This window comes from Dendrobates tinctorius, unplaced genomic scaffold (assembly GCF_039654945.1).
Source record: "Dendrobates tinctorius isolate UK_male_01 unplaced genomic scaffold, ASM3965494v1 ptg000173l, whole genome shotgun sequence".
Classification (NCBI taxonomy): Eukaryota; Metazoa; Chordata; class Amphibia; order Anura; family Dendrobatidae; genus Dendrobates; species Dendrobates tinctorius.
The window spans coordinates 4,095,453-4,112,500 of NW_027361840.1; the positions used below are offsets into that span (position 1 = coordinate 4,095,453).

At 44.9% G+C, this 17,048-nt stretch overlaps 1 pseudogene; it reads left to right on the plus strand.

The window, feature by feature from the left end:
* Positions 1–17,048, plus strand: part of LOC141053970 (uncharacterized) — a 122,906-nt pseudogene that overhangs the window by 46,001 nt on the left and 59,857 nt on the right.

Genomic DNA, 17,048 nt, shown 5'->3' on the forward strand with positions numbered 1-17,048 from the left:
CTATCCTATACTACTATACTCATTATCCGTGTCACCACGGACCTACACTATCCTATACTACTATACTCATTATCCGTGTCACCACGGACCTATACTATCTTATACTACTATACTCATTATCCGTGTCACCACGGACCTATACTATCCTATACTACTATACTCATTATCCGTGTCACCACGGACCTACACTATCCTATACTACTATACTCATTATCCGTGTCACCACGGACCTACACTATCCTATACTACTATACTCATTATCCGTGTCACCACGGACCTATACTATCCTATACTGCTATATTCATTATCCGTGTCACCACGGACCTACACTATCTTATACTACTATACTCATTATCCGTGTCACCACGGACCTACACTATCTTATACTACTATACTCATTATCCGTGTCACCACGGACCTATACTATCCTATACTGCTATATTCATTATCCGTGTCACCACGGACCTACACTATCTTATACTACTATACTCATTATCCGTGTCACCACGGACCTACACTATCCTATACTACTATACTCATTATCCGTGTCACCACGGACCTATACTATCCTATACTGCTATATTCATTATCCGTGTCACCACGGACCTACACTATCTTATACTACTATACTCATTATCCGTGTCACCACGGACCTACACTATCCTATACTACTATACTCATTATCCGTGTCACCACGGACCTATACTATCCTATACTGCTAAATTCATTATCCGTGTCACCACGGACCTACACTATCTTATACTACTATACTCATTATCCGTGTCACCACGGACCTACACTATCTTATACTACTATACTCATTATCCGTGTCACCACGGACCTATACTATCCTATACTACTATACTCATTATCCGTGTCACCACGGACCTACACTATCCTATACTACTATACTCATTATCCGTGTCACCACGGACCTATACTATCCTATACTACTATACTCATTATCCGTGTCACCACGGACCTACACTATCCTATACTACTATACTCATTATCCGTGTCACCACGGACCTACACTATCTTATACTGCTATACTCATTATCCGTGTCACCGCGGACCTACACTATCCTATACTACTATACTCATTATCCGTGTCACCACGGACCTACACTATCCTATACTACTATACTCATTATCCGTGTCACCACGGACCTATACTATCCTATACTACTATACTCATTATCCGTGTCACCACGGACCTACACTATCCTATACTACTATACTCATTATCCGTGTCACCACGGACCTACACTATCTTATACTGCTATACTCATTATCCGTGTCACCGCGGACCTACACTATCCTATACTACTATACTCATTATCCGTGTCACCACGGACCTACACTATCTTATACTACTATACTCATTATCCGTGTCACCACGGACCTATACTATCCTATACTACTATACTCATTATCCGTGTCACCACGGACCTACACTATCTTATACTGCTATACTCATTATCCGTGTCACCGCGGACCTACACTATCCTATACTGCTATACTCATTATCCGTGTCCCCGCGGACCTACACTATCTTATACTACTATACTCATTATCCGTGTCCCCGCGGACCTACACTATCTTATACTACTATACTCATTATCCGTGTCACCGCGGACCTACACTATCCTATACTACTATACTCATTATCCGTGTCACCGCGGACCTATACTATCCTATACTACTATACTCATTATCCGTGTCACCGTGGACCTATACTATCCTATACTACTATATTCATTATCCGTGTCGCCGCGGACCTACACTATCCTATACTGCTATACTCATTATCCGTGTCACCGTGGACCTATGCTATCCTATACTGCTATATTCATTATCCGTGTCCCCGCGGACCTACACTATTCTATACTACTATACTCATTATCCGTATCGCCGCGGACCTACACTATCCTATACTACTATACTCATTATCCGTGTCACCGTGGACCTATACTATCCTATACTACTATACTCATTATCCGTGTCACCGTGGACCTACACTATCCTATACTGCTATATTCATTATCCGTGTCACCGTGGACCTACACTATCCTATACTACTATATTCATTATCCGTGTCACCGTGGACCTATGCTATCCTATACTGCTATATTCATTATCCGTGTCCCCGCGGACCTACACTATCCTATACTACTATACTCATTATCCGTGTCACCGCGGACCTACACTATCCTATACTGCTATATTCATTATCCGTGTCACCGTGGACTTATACTATCCTATACTGCTATATTCATTATCCGTGTCCCCGCGGACCTACACTATTCTATACTACTATACTCATTATCCGTGTCACCGTGGACCTATACTATCCTATACTACTATATTCATTATCCGTGTCGCCGCGGACCTACACTATTCTATACTACTATACTCATTATCCGTGTCACCGTGGACCTATACTATCCTATACTACTATATTCATTATCCGTGTCACCACGGACCTATACTATCCTATACTACTATACTCATTATCCGTGTCACCGTGGACCTATACTATCCTATACTACTATATTCATTATCCGTGTCGCCGCGGACCTACACTATCCTATACTGCTATACTCATTATCCGTGTCACCGTGGACCTATGCTATCCTATACTACTATATTCATTATCCGTGTCCCCGCGGACCTACACTATTCTATACTACTATACTCATTATCCGTGTCACCGTGGACCTATACTATCCTATACTGCTATATTCATTATCCGTGTCCCCGCGGACCTACACTATTCTATACTACTATACTCATTATCCGTGTCACCGTGGACCTATACTATCCTATACTACTATATTCATTATCCGTGTCACCACGGACCTATACTATCCTATACTACTATACTCATTATCCGTGTCACCGTGGACCTATACTATCCTATACTACTATATTCATTATCCGTGTCGCCGCGGACCTACACTATCCTATACTGCTATACTCATTATCCGTGTCACCGTGGACCTATGCTATCCTATACTACTATATTCATTATCCGTGTCGCCGCGGACCTACACTATCCTATACTGCTATACTCATTATCCGTGTCACCGTGGACCTATACTATCCTATACTACTATATTCATTATCCGTGTCACCGTGGACCTATACTATCCTATACTGCTATATTCATTATCCGTGTCACCGTGGACCTATACTATCCTATACTACTATATTCATTATCCGTGTCACCGCGGACCTACACTATCCTATACTGCTATATTCATTATCCGTGTCACCGTGGACCTACACTATCCTATACTACTATATTCATTATCCGTGTCACCGTGGACCTATACTATCCTATACTGCTATATTCATTATCCGTGTCCCCGCGGACCTACACTATTCTATACTACTATACTCATTATCCGTGTCACCGTGGACCTATACTATCCTATACTACTATATTCATTATCCGTGTCGCCGCGGACCTACACTATCCTATACTACTATACTCATTATCCGTGTCACCGTGGACCTATACTATCCTATACTACTATATTCATTATCCGTGTCACCACGGACCTATACTATCCTATACTACTATACTCATTATCCGTGTCACCGTGGACCTATACTATCCTATACTACTATATTCATTATCCGTGTCGCCGCGGACCTACACTATCCTATACTGCTATACTCATTATCCGTGTCACCGTGGACCTATGCTATCCTATACTACTATATTCATTATCCGTGTCGCCGCGGACCTACACTATCCTATACTGCTATACTCATTATCCGTGTCACCGTGGACCTATACTATCCTATACTACTATATTCATTATCCGTGTCGCCGCGGACCTACACTATTCTATACTACTATACTCATTATCCGTGTCACCGTGGACCTATACTATCCTATACTACTATATTCATTATCCGTGTCACCACGGACCTATACTATCCTATACTGCTATACTCATTATCCGTGTCACCGTGGACCTATGCTATCCTATACTGCTATATTCATTATCCGTGTCCCCGCGGACCTACACTATTCTATACTACTATACTCATTATCCGTATCGCCGCGGACCTACACTATCCTATACTACTATACTCATTATCCGTGTCACCGTGGACCTATACTATCCTATACTACTATACTCATTATCCGTGTCACCGTGGACCTACACTATCCTATACTGCTATATTCATTATCCGTGTCACCGTGGACCTACACTATCCTATACTACTATATTCATTATCCGTGTCACCGTGGACCTATGCTATCCTATACTGCTATATTCATTATCCGTGTCCCCGCGGACCTACACTATCCTATACTACTATACTCATTATCCGTGTCACCGCGGACCTACACTATCCTATACTGCTATATTCATTATCCGTGTCACCGTGGACCTATACTATCCTATACTGCTATATTCATTATCCGTGTCACCGTGGACCTATACTATCCTATACTACTATATTCATTATCCGTATCGCCGCGGACCTACACTATCCTATACTGCTATATTCATTATCCGTGTCACCGCGGACCTACACTATCCTATACTACTATACTCATTATCCGTATCACCGTGGACCTACACTATCCTATACTACTATATTCATTATCCGTGTCACCGTGGACCTACACTATCCTATACTGCTATATTCATTATCCGTGTCCCCGCGGACCTACACTATTCTATACTACTATACTCATTATCCGTATCGCCGCGGACCTACACTATCCTATACTACTATACTCATTATCCGTGTCACCGTGGACCTACACTATCCTATACTACTATATTCATTATCCGTGTCACCACGGACCTATACTATCCTATACTGCTATATTCATTATCCGTGTCCCCGCGGACCTACACTATCCTATACTACTATACTCATTATCCGTGTCACCGCTCACCTACACTATCCTATACTACTATACTCATTATCCGTGTCACCGCTCACCTACACTATCCTATACTACTATACTCATTATCCGTGTCCCCGCGGACCTGCACTATCCTATACTACTATATTCATTATCCGTATCACCACGGACCTACACTATCCTATACTGCTGTACTCATTATCCGTGTCACCGCGGACCTACACTATCCTATACTACTATACTCATTATCCGTGTTGCCGCTCACCTACACTATCCTATACTACTATACTCATTATCCGTGTCACCGCTCACCTACACTATCCTATACTGCTATACTCATTATCCGTATCACCGCTCACCTACACTATCCTATACTACTATACTCATTATCCGTGTCACCGCTCACCTACACTATCCTATACTACTATACTCATTATCCGTGTCCCCGCGGACCTGCACTATCCTATACTACTATATTCATTATCCGTATCACCACGGACCTACACTATCCTATACTACTATATTCATTATCCGTATCACCGCTCACCTACACTATCCTATACTACTATACTCATTATCCGTGTCACCGCGGACCTACACTATCTTATACTACTATACTCATTATCCGTGTCACCGCGGACCTACACTATCCTATACTACTATACTCATTATCCGTGTCACCGCGGATCTACACTATCCTATACTGCTATACTCATTATCCGTGTCACCGCGGATCTACACTATCCTATACTACTATACTCATTATCCGTGTCACCACGGACCTACACTATCCTATACTGCTATACTCATTATCCGTGTCACCACTGACCTACACTATCCTATACTACTATACTCATTATCTGTGTCTCCGCGGACCTACACTATCCTATACTACTATACTCATTATCCGTGTCACCGCGGACCTACTCTATCCTATACTACTATATTCATTATCCATATAACCGACTAATGCTAATAAGACACCGTCCTGAGCCCCCATCACGTTTCACCAGACCAGCTGGCGTCATCAGGGGACACCGACCTCTGCAAATTGTAATCGTGAGTTCCTTTTAATAGTGTAAATAAAAGTTACCTTTTAATAGTCTTTGGTTCGGGATTTTTTGTCTTTGGCAGTTTGATAATAGATGCAAAACTCTGGATTAGAGGAGGATGGGATTCTGTAAAGCTGGGAAATTTCATCACCGGGCCGTTCCTAACGATGATAGTGAACAAGTCAGAACCACAGGCTAAGTAAGGTCTGGAACCTTCATCAAAGTTATGTGATCACACAAATCTCCAAAGGTGCCCAAACTATATATATATACTGCTCAGAAAAATAAAGGGAACATTTAAACAACACAATGCAACCCCTATAAAAGAGTAGTACTGCAGGGGGTGACCACAAACCTTTTCTTTGTTCTCATCCTTTTTGGCTGTAATTTTGGTCACTTTTGCATTTTGTAATTGCTCCCTTATCATTCAGTGATATCTAGGATGTGTTATTGTAGTGTTCACTTTATCTTTTTGAGCAGTGTAAAATAATGCATATCCTGTAAAATACTCAGGACTAGTTACCAGATAAAAATATAGTGGTTTATTTGGTTTCTTCCATCAAAGAAAGGTTATTACAGAAAAACAGGTGAATAAAAATAGGTGAAAGAGAAATTGTCCATTAGATCACGTTCTGAGATCCCACATGGCAAAAGCAACATGTATTCTTCTTCTCTCCGAGATCCTGAATAGCAAATGGCTGCTGTGTCTCAGTTCGGCTTCTCACATCGCCGTCAAGTAATATACCAGCTGTTATGTCATGTCATCTTGCGTCTGTCTCTCATGATGGTGAGGGAAGAAGAGAGCGACCTCTACAGTTAGCCATGAATTATATACGTCTCCTAAAGCACGTGGTCTCTACATATATGGAGCTGTCTTTCTACCATGAGCCAAGCTTAAAAATAGCCTATGTCATGTAAGCTAAAGCATTCTACAGAACTGGGTCTTATAAGAAATTAACGGATTATTAATATTTAACAAGCAGTATATATATACTGTAATGCATTCTGGTCCGGCGCCTCCCATCTTCTAGCGATGAAGGCTTCTTCTTTGCTTCCGTCGCGGCTCCGGCGCAGGCACACATTATCTGTCCTGTTGAGGTCAGAGCAGAGTACTGCAGTGCGCGGGCGCTGGGCCTCTCTAACCTGGTCCGGCACCTTTTCCTCTTTCCCTTCCTCCCCTTCCCCCTGCCTTTCCCCACCCTTTTTTCCCCCTTCCCCCCTTTTTTGGTATATTATTGTTCAATATCATGTGTGTTATCCCATTGTCATATGGGGTGTATTTCTGGCTGTATCTAAATACCCTATGAAATACAATAAATTCTTCCATTTTGCATTATATTACTAGTGCTTTGTAAGATCACCTTTGTTACATCTAGTACTTATTTGGATGGTCACTTGGGGCTGTAATTTACCATCATTGTCTGGTTCCTGCAAAATAATGCGCTTTACTTTACCCATCCGAACAATGCGCCCCATTCTATTCTGATGGGGGAGCATTTGTTGTGCAATCTAAATGATCCATACAATAAAATAAAACACTTGGTTTTTCATTGTTGGTTAATAATCCCCTTCACCACATGTAGCGCTTTCCTTGGGACGTGAATTCATTACGCTCGTACACTTACATCTCTCCGTCTTGCAGTATTCTTTTGCTGGTACCAGCGATTGAGCCTAAATACAGCTTTTTCGACGGCTTTACTGCGCAAGCGCGGGACGCGCTCCTGTCGGCTTCCGGCTATCATCAGCCACTACGCTTTTGCATTGATCGCCTCCTCATGGCTACCCTCCGTATCCACCCTTTTCGGACCATGTGTCATGAGTTATTCAGGATTCTGGACAGATGGTGCAGGGGTTAATAGGGAGAGCCTCTCTTTGACGCCAGGGAGGGTTCTTATAGCCTTAGGTGAGCACCCCTCCCTGTCGTTTATACTCCTAACTAGAGTGTGCCCGACCCTGCATCGCTAGTGCCTCTCGCCTGTTCTCGTACGTTGTTTGGTGTATGATCTGTTCTGGACTTGGTTTACGTCTCTTGGTTTCCGATTTGGTACTCTACTGCTCAACCCGTGTATGACCCTCTGCTTCCCCTGAATGCTCTCTATCATCCTGATTCTTTACTGCGTTGCCCGACCCGTGTCTGACCCTCTGCTGCACCTGACGATCCTCTGCCATTCTGAGTCTGTACTGCGTTGCTAGATTTGCGTATGTCCCCCTGTTTTATCTGACTATCGCTGCTGCTCATCCCCTGTGTGACTTAGTCTCCTGCCTGTCACTGCTGCATCCCGGGGGGGGGGGGGGTAAGCCCCGCCCCTTCCTCTGACAAGCGGTCACATGGTGGAAGGTCCTGCGGGTACTGAGTGCCTCTCCATCGCTCCTCCCCTCCCGCAGGTCCTGTGACCGTTTTCCTGATCTCAGATACTGCGCCCCTGCCCGGCCACCAAGAGTTACCTTCCCCTGGAGTCTCAGCATCTTCAGGGCCCGCTGACGCTCGCCTGTCACGCCACTCCTGACAGCTACAACAGGTGAGCGTGACACCATGACACCACACCAGTATGTCTTTAATTTGATTGGTTCATGTATTTATATGCAATATAATCACTTCATACTCACTTCCCCTGACAAAGCTCCTGAGAGCAGCGATACGCGTGGGGTCTTCTCCCCACCCCCCTTTCCCTTCCTCTCTGCACATCTGCATCTATATGGCTTTATTATAAGCCTTTCTGAGCTGGCATTGTGACTGGCATTGCTTGCATTCCTTTTTGGCTATCATGCCTCCTTTCTCCACCCGTACTAGGCTGCCTTTCATCAGGTTGTGTGTCTACTTTTTCTGGTGGTTATCAGATATCTCTGGTTTTTGGTGATTTATTTATCCTCATTATGTATAGACATTGACCAGTCTCTAGCCTGTATTTAGGGATTACGATCATTGAATCTGGGGCTTATAGCACTTTTCATGCGGTTTTTATGCTCCTGGAACTATTGTTAGGTCTGCACATTTAAGGGTTGAGCAATATATTTTTCTAATAATAACAATTATTGTTCGGATATATTATGCATTGCTATTAGTATATGCCTTTCATGTATGTACAGTATTACATCTATTGACTTTTCACAAGGGGATGTTGCTCTCTTGTTATGTATCCATTTTAATTGATTTTATTGTTTGTTTTGTCTGAGGTGTAATGAAGCTTTTTCATAGCTTTACTCTCGTGGTTGTGCATACATTATTAGTCTAGTCTTTTCCATGTTTCCGTGTTGATATACTGACTAGGTTTTGCACCCCATTGATATTTTGTTTATTATTTAATGATAGTAGTGCGCCCTTTATTAAAACTATTACAACTGTGCTTTCTTATCCTAGAAGTTCTCTCCCGCCGAGCGAAACAATGACGTGAGCAATAGAGAACTTCTTGCGGTCAAATTGGCATTCGAAGAATGGAGGCACTTTTTGGAAGGGGCAGCTCACCCTGTTACTGTGATCACAGATCATAAAAATTCGGCATATATCGAATCAGCGAAAAGACTGACTCCTAGGCAAGCTCGTTGGTCACTTTTTTTTCCCGATTTCAGTTTAGTATCACTTTCCGTCCGGGTTCTAAGAACATCAAGGCTGATGCCTTGTCCCGTAGTTTTGAGCCTGTGTCTCCCCGCGATCCGCCATCCTCCATTCTTCTTCCCGGAGTGGTGGTAGCAGAGATCTCATCTGAGTTGGAACGAGAGATTGTGGGGGCTCAGTCTTTAGCTCCTGCCTCCAAGCCAGGAAATAAACTGTTTGTACTTGTCCAATTTCGGGATAAACTCCTTCAGGAGTTCCATGAGGCCAGTCTGAGTACCCATCCAGGGATCGAGGCTACACAGGAGGCGGTGGCAAGTTCTGATGTCAAAAATTTAATTTCTGCCTGTGGGGTTTGTGCCCGTTCCAAGAGTTCTCATAGCCGGTCGGCGGGGGAATTGATGCCTTTACTGGTTCCTGAGAGGCCTTGGACTCACCTGTCCATGGACTAAATTACCGGTCTCCCTTCATCCAGGGGGAATACTGTGATTTGTGTAGTGTTGGACAGGTTTTCCAAACAAGCTCACTTTATCCCTTTGGCATCTTTACCCTCAGCAGAGACATTGTCCAGGGTGTTCGTGCAGCATGTGGTCCGATTGCATGGGGTACCCCTGAATGTTGTGTCTGACAGAGGTGTGCAGTTTGTGGCCAAGTTGTGGAGGGCGTTCTGTAAGAAATTGTCTATTTCTTTGTCGTTTTCTTCCGCATACCATCTGGAAAGTAATGGGCAAACAGAACGCACCAATCAATCCTTGGACCAGATTCTTAGGTGTTTGACCTCTGTTAGACAAGATGACTGGTATGACGCATTACCATTGGCTGAAGTCACCTTCAACAACCGAGTATGTCAGTCCACTAGTATGTCCCCATTCCTGGTAAATTACAGCTTTAGTCTTCATTTTGGGGAATGCTCATGGTTAGATTCTGGTTGTCCGGGGGCAGAGGGGTCTGTTCAGCGGTTGAAGGATCTGTGGGCTGAGGTGCGGCGTAATATTTCCAGAGCCCAGGGGAGGTATAAGCTGTTTGCCGATAGAAAGGGAGCACCGGGTCACATGTTTTAGGTGGGGGAGAAGGTTTGGCTCACCACTCGGAATATCAGTCTGAAGGTCCCTTCGGCCAAATTGGGTCCAAAATTCATCGGGGCGTAGATTAATGAGATAATCAATCCGGTAGCCTATAGGTTGCGTTTTCCAGACTCATTCAATTTGTCCAATGTGTATCATAGATCCATGTTAAAACCGTTGGAGTCTGTCAAAGAGAGTTCAGGGTCAGTGCCCGCTCCGTTGTTGGTAGAGGGTCATGGCGAATTTATTGTTGCGCACATCATCGATTCTCGGCTGGTGCGCTGCTCTTTGCAGTACCTGGTGCACTGGAAGGGGTATGGGCCGGAGGATCGCTCGTGGGTTCCTGCTCGCTTGGTGCACGCTGACCATCTAGTTCGAGCTTTTCATGCCACGTATCCGGGGAAGCCTGGAGGTCCAGTGGTCACCAGTTGAGAAGGGGGTACTGTCATGATCCTGTGGTGAAGTTTGACCTGGAGCTTCAGGGGTTAACTCTGTGGCCTCATTTTGGGCATGGGGAGAGTTTTTATAGCCACTGTGGAGCTCCATCCTTGTCAGTTATACTTTAGCCCTCGGCTTAGTTAAGTGACCCCTGTGCGTTTGTGTTAGTGCTGTGTGCCTGCTTTTCTGCCTGATTACCTGTTTTTGACCCGGTCTGTTGCCTGTTGTGTTCTTGCCTGCTGAGTCGGTACTGTGTGTCTGTTCTCCTGGTTTCTAAGTTCGGCTAAGTCTCTGGTTATTCTCCTGTCTACACCCCTGATACTTCTGCTGTCCATACGGTTTGACCCTTAGCCTGTCCCTGACATCCCTCCTGTCTAGCGCTCATCGGTGCTTCTCTTTGAGCTATACCTGCTGGTAGGATCTTTATTTTGAGCCGGCATCTCTCTCTGCTTCTGCTCCCTCTGTGAGACCTGTCGCCGGCTCCACTCCTTGGCAGTCATGTGCTTCAGGTTCTGTTTGTCTGAATCACGCATCTCCACTGCTGCCACCCCGCTCCACAGGTATCTTTGAGCATAGTTTGTTCTACTCAGGACACACGCACTGGCTCAGTGAGCAAGTGCAGTGCTTTGTTCCTGACAGGTTTCCTCCAATATTTGTAACACCTTACTAAAAGAGTCTCATTCCCGAGGGGTCGTAGCATGACAGAATCCCTGTCCTCTGCATCTAAAGCCATCATAGCAACCTCTGCTTCTAATGCAGGGGTCATGGGGTGCATTTTCATCATCCCCCTGATTCGCTGACTTGTGCGGGGTCCTGTATCTGGATTCGTCGTGCGGAGTGAAGAGTAGTCTGTGACACTGCTAGAACCGTAACTTCGCTTGGCAATAACCCTCGGGTGAGGAAGGACACAGTTCTATAATAGTCACCCGGTCTGTCTTAGGCGGCACGCGCGCAGCAAAAACCGACCCAGAGCGTTTTGGCATCTTCGGTTGCAGGAGCCAATGGGCATACAGCAAGTCGCTGGTCACAGTCACTGTCCTTAGCAGAAGGGGATCTATAGCGCCGGCCTGCGCTGTCACGTCGCTCAGAGGACGGAGCACCAAACATCCCCTGCTGCGCGCGCTGTCTTCCCGCCAAACCTCTCCCGCGCCCAGGCTTTTTTATCTTAGACACGCCCCCTGCTGTCAAGTGCAAAGGTCGGTTCGGGTTGGAAAGCTATCCCCCGGACAACAATGGTGACAGCCCCGACAGTTCCGGAACCAGCACAAGAGAGGTATCTACGGTCTGGTGCATGTTCTATCACTGCCAAACAACCTCCAGACTCCCAGTCTGACAAATATGAAATCTCAAGAAAAAAATCACATTTATTACAAATTATCAGACAAATTGGAAGGAAATGATGGAGATATTAACTCCTTTTTGAAAAAATGTATAACCAGTAAGGTCAAAAACATCAATAGTATTATCGAGGAGCCTTACATAACTAAGAATATAGGATATAAAACTAAACCTTTATTAAAGTCTTGATAAAAGACACCACTACCACACAGAAATACAAATAACCGTGTCACCTACTGGACCCTGCAAATAGGGGTCCTAATATCAAAACTGCCTAGCAGCGGAGGTTGGCGCCCTAAACATATACGAGATTGGCGCCCGCGCTCCACGACGGCTGTTCCCTAAATCTCCTAGATATCCCTGGATAAGTGCAGCAAGCAATCATTCATTTAACCAGGAAAGGAGAGTATAGGGGTTGCCACAATGATTGCTAGGTAGGCAACAATAGAAGAAAGCGCAAAAAATTATATTAACGCCTTCCACCAAAAAGACATAGAATCATAGAATCATAGAATCGTAGAGTTGGAAGGGACCTCCTGGGCCATCTGGTCCAACCCCCTGCTCAAAGCAGGATTCGCTAAATCATCCCAGTCAGATGTCTGTCCAGCCTCTGTTTGAAGACTTCCATTGAAGGAGAACTCACCACTTCTCGTGGCAGCCTGTTCCACTCATTGATCACTCTAACTGTCAAAAAGTTTTTTCTAATATCTAATCTGTGTCTCCTCCCATTCAGTTTCATCCCATTGCTTCTAGTCTTTCCTTGTGCAAATGAGAATAAAGTTGATCCTTCTACAATGTGACAGCCCTTTAGATATTTGTAGACAGCTATTAAGTCTCCTCTCAGTCTTCTCTTTTGCAAACTAAACATTCCCAAATCCTGCAACCTTTCCTCATAAGACAGGGTTTGCAGACCGGTCACCATTCTGGTCGCTCTTTTCTGAACTTGCTCCAGTTTGTTGATGTCTTTTTTAAAATGTGGTGCCCAAAACTGGACACAATATTCCAGATGAGGTCTGACCAAAGAGGAGTAGAGGGAAATAATGACTTCACGTGATCTAGACTGTATGCTTCTGTTAATACATCCTAGAATTGCATTTGCCTTTTTTGCTGCTGCATCACACTGTTGACTCATATTCAGTCTGTGATCTATTAGTATACCCAAGTCTTTTTCACATGTGCTGTCACTTAGCCCTATTCCTCCCATTCTATATATGCTTTTTCCATTTTTATTGCCCAGATGTAGTACTTTGCATTTCTCCCTGTTAAAAACCATTCTGTTTGTTGCTGCCCACTTCTCCAGTTTATTTAAATCTTTTTGAATCCTCTCTCTCTCTTCTCTAGTATTAGTATTCACATCCCGGGAATTTGTCGTCGGTGGTGGAGGGGGCTCAGGAGCTGAGCTCCGTCCACACGAGGCAGATACCAGCTGTATTATAAAGCCGCCATCTGTCTCAGTCTAGGACAGCAGCATGTAAATGAAATGCATGGTGGTGCCCACGTGGAGGAGCCCCCATCAACCCCCTGCAGTGCGATCACTGGGGACCTGTGGGTTACTGTGACAGTCGGGGCTCTGCTGAAGACCACCGCCACTGTCCTAGTCCTGTCACTGTCATCCCGTCCTCCTGTGAACCTCAGCCGTAGGCGGACATCTTCACTATGTCCCTCAGGAGCATTGCAGGTGGAGGTCACCGAAGTTTTTCCTCGTTAAAAGTAAAGAAAAATAAAAATTCATATTTAGTTTTGCCCCATTTGAATTATGTTTTGTTTATTTATCTCACGATCCTAAAAAAGTGTAAAATGAGCAACAAAGCTTTGTATGTGCTGAATTGGCGTCACTGCCGGGAAACCAAAAAACAAGCCCCCGCTCAGCCCCAGCAACAGAAAAGAAGGTTCTCCTGTTCTCAGAAGGTTCCTACACAAACCTGGAGACATTTCTGGAATATTCTGAATTTTCTTCATCACATAATAAAAAAGATTCATGTTTGTCATCGCGGTAATGGGATTGTCGTGACCGATCATGATTCCAGATCATATTTACCGTACAATGACAAAATGCCCGACCTAACGCCACATCCACGGGGTCCTCAGCTCTGAATCCACTGGCAGCTGGGCTGTCCATTCCCATTATCAGAGGGGCCGTGCCGTGACCCCCGGTACCACCCAGCTGTCTCTATAGTCATACATTATCAGGAGGAACAGAAGAGGAACGGGGCAGCGCAGAGATGTCAGGAGAGAAGCTCCAGAACCAGAGATCAGGCGGGATATAAATATTGTCCGGAGAGCGGACGGCTCCTCTGTGCTCATCTCCTCCGCTCCGCTACAACTTTCCTCCTGACTTTTCCTTCTATCATTATTTCTTTCAGAGCTCTGAAATCCGGGTAAAGATCTGAGGAACCTTATTGCTGCCGCCATAATGGAAGAAGAAAGTGATGTCCGGGGTGGTGAGCGATGCTCAGAGGACGTCTCTACAAGTAACCGGCCCGGTGAGGAACTACCACTAAATAATACAAAGAAGAGTCATGATTTTCTCATTCACCGGACATAATACACACCTTACCTGCTGCAGAACCTCATAATACACCTCAGCTGCTGCAGAACCTCATCATACACACCTCATCTACTGCGGAACATCATAATACACCTCAGCTGCTGCAGAACCTCACAATACACCTCAACTGCTAAAGAACCTCACGATACACAATGGTGCTATATAAATAAATAATAATAATAACCTCAGCTGCTGCAGAACCTGATAATATACACCTCAGCTGCTGCAGAACCTCACAATACACCTCAGCTCCTGCAGAACCTGATAATATACACCTCAGCTGCTGCAGAACCTCATTATACACACCTCAGCTGCTGCAGAACCTCATCACACACACCTCATCTACTGCAGAACCTCATAATACACCTCAGCTGCTGTAGAACATCATCATACACACCTCAGCTGCTGCAGAACCTCATAATACACCTCAGCTGCTGCAATACCTCATTATACACACCTCAGCTGCTACAGAACCTCTTAATACACCTCAGCTGCTGCAGAACATCATCATACACACCTCAGCTGCTGCAGAACCTCATAATACACCTCAGCTGCTGCAGAACCTCATTATACACACCTCAGCTGCTACAGAACCTCTTAATACACCTCAGCTGCTGCAGAACCTCATTATACACCTCAGCTGCTGCAGAACCTCACAATACACCTCAGCTGCTGCAGAACCTGATAATATACACCTCAGCTGCTGCAGAACCTCATTATACACACCTCAGCTGCTGCAGAACCTCATCATACACACCTCATCTACTGCGGAACCTCATAATACACCTCAGCTGCTGCAGAACCTCATCATACACCTCAGCTGCTGCCGAACTTAATAATACACACTTCAACTCCTGCAGAACCTTATAAAACTTCTCAGCTGCTGCAGAACCTCATAATGTATCTCAGCTGCTGCTGAACCTCATAAGACACACCTCAGCTGCTGCAGAACATCATCATACACACCTCTCCTGCTGCAGAACCTCATAATGTATCTCAGCTGCTGCAGAACCAAATACACTCTTCAGCTGCTGCAGAACCTGATAATACACACCTCAGCTGCTGCAGAACATCATCATACACACCTCAACTGCTGCAGAACCTCAAAATGTATCTCAGCTGCTGCAGCACATCATCATACACACCTCAGCTGCTGCAGAACCTGATAATACACACCTCAACTTCTGCAGAATCTTATAATGTATCTCAGCTGCTGTAGAACATCATCATACACACCTCAGCTGCTGCAGAACCTCATAATATATCTCAGCTGCTGCAGATCATCATACACACCTCAGCTGCTGCAGAACCTCATAATATACCTCAGCTGCTGCAGAACATCATAATATATCTCAGCTGCTATCGTTGCCTTACATTGACAGAATGGCTTCTATTTCCGCGTTGATCACTGACGTGTGATGTGCAGAGAGCAGTGGCGGCGTGTAACGTATACGGCTTCCAGTGTTGTTTTGCCACAAGAGTAGGGATCTGACAGCCGTGGATGATTTACTCCGACATTGTGACATTTCAGAGGAAACCTACATTTAATATCCGGCTGGGGAAGATGTGACCAGGATGACTAGCCCAAGTGTCCATCCCCAGCAGCTTCTCCCTCCTCTGCTGCCCTACACTGACCGGTGTCCCCTGTGTGCAATTCTGAAAGTTGACGTTGAGATGCCGAATCCTAAATGTCGTAGAGAAAATGTAAAAATTCATAAAGAAATCTCTGGAGAGGAGACAAATCACCGTCACATGGAACATATGAGACTAATTAGATTTGGGGAAGTGAGAAACTGTAACTGGGGAAGTGAGAGAGAGCTGACACTTCAGCCTTTATTGAAGTAAGGACCTCCTGTGGGGACCAGGTAGTTACAACAGGAATCTGTTCTGGGAACCAGCCACCTAGACTGGGATTTAATTGCACAGAGGTGGAGACGTACACTTCCAATGCAAGAGCTTCCTCTGTTCAAAAGGCTTGTCTGAGACGCAGCCACTGGCCAGTGATGAATATTGGGGTTTGCATCGATCTGATAGTTATGGGAGATATATTTTCGGCATTGTGGTAGAGGGACGAACATAACTCACATCACAGTAAGGTCCATTTTACTAAGGAGTACCTCCCTCCGCCAAGCTCTGAGCCATCTCTGTGGCCAGGTTT